At 45.8% G+C, this 1,533-nt stretch overlaps 1 pseudogene; it reads right to left on the reverse strand.

Moving 5' to 3' along the window:
- Positions 1-1,533, reverse strand: part of LOC107729617 (receptor-type tyrosine-protein phosphatase S-like) — a 73,121-nt pseudogene that overhangs the window by 53,195 nt on the left and 18,393 nt on the right.

Below are 1,533 nucleotides of genomic sequence, written 5' to 3' on the forward strand. Positions count from 1 at the left end.
AACTAACTGCTTAATTTATTCATGCTGCAATGCATGCTGGGAAATCACAAACCTGATAGCAAATACGAAATTCTTGGTTCAGACTGTGTTTGGGTAGTTGGGACACCATTTAGGGGAATCTGGGAAAATTGCATTTCTTTAATTTTAGATTTAAATGATTCGCAAACTTGAAAATATGTAGCTACGCTACAAACATCACTGAAGCCACGCGAAACGCTGCTGTAACAAGTTATAAAGCACAGAACATCTGACAGAAATACACTAGAAATTACATTAATATGTGTGAAAACATATAACACAAACATACAATATGGTCATAAATGAGCTGCAAAATTATTTATGGCACAAGACTGGAGTTGATGGAGCCACGTGGATCATCGCTGCGAGTGTTTCTGACGTCGTTTGGGTCTCGTGCAGTTACGGCGATTATACGACGGATGTTTAATACAGTCGATGTTTTTATGATCTGGACTCAGATGAGAACAAACATGCACTCAAACAGACGAGAGTAAAGTGCTGCTGTGCACAGCCGTCATCTCAACACTATCACTCCACTCCTGCAGAGATGGATTTTTTACGAGAGAGCCCATTCATTATTGAAAAGCTTCCCAGGCATTGTGTGTTTTACTCTCGGCCTTCACGTTAAGTGCAGTGTGGACCACCGTCTTCCGGGAGCGAGGGAGTTTATCTGCACCGATTCAGCACAGGCCCGCAAAACATCCACGGTCAGGAGTCAATATTTACTCTGAATAATCGATTATTCCCATCCAGGGCTGCATGCAGGTGCGCGGCAATCTGATATCAATCGGCTCCACGTTACCTGCACCACCTGTTTTTCACACTCAGACAATAACAGAATGAGCTCGAGAGATCCGCGCACATGCTAATCTCATTTATGAGCAGCACTTACATTTGAGATGCTAAAAAACAACACCGAATTCAAAGCTGAACTGAGGAGTGAGTCTGGCCTCATCATCAGAGTAAAAACCCTCAGCAGGCTCCGTAATCTCCTCGAGCGGGTTATCGTCCGTCCGCTGCGGATCTGCTGAGCGTCTGATTGCAGCGATTCGCTCAGGTCACAGCCCGCTTACGTGCCGCCAGATGTTGAGTCGCTCCACAAACACAGTTCAACACGGGATCATCAAACAGCAGATAAAGACCAGCACGAGCATATGCTTTAACTATGCAACTGCACCATTACTTCCAAACTGCTTCGTGCAGAATGTGTCTTGACGCCATCACGGGAGATCTCAGAGGTGTTGCTAAACGCATGCAAACGTGCACCTAACATGCAGACGGCATCCGCGCTGTCAGCTCATCAAAGGTAAAGTGCACAACGAACACGCTTCTGGAAAATGAGTTTATTTCATTCCCTTGAGCGGACGACCGAGGAGGAGTTGGGCTTTGCTGTCAGGCCTGTCAGAGTTCAATCAAGACACCTTCACAGATCCACGACGCTCGAGAAGAGACGACACGTCCAAAAATAGAGGAACTGAAGGCATGTGATTATCCAGCAAACACACACACAACCTC

The sequence above is a fragment of the Sinocyclocheilus rhinocerous genome, unplaced genomic scaffold, assembly GCF_001515625.1.
Source record: "Sinocyclocheilus rhinocerous isolate Xijiao unplaced genomic scaffold, SAMN03320098_v1.1 scaffold488, whole genome shotgun sequence".
Lineage (NCBI taxonomy): Eukaryota > Metazoa > Chordata > Actinopteri > Cypriniformes > Cyprinidae > Sinocyclocheilus > Sinocyclocheilus rhinocerous.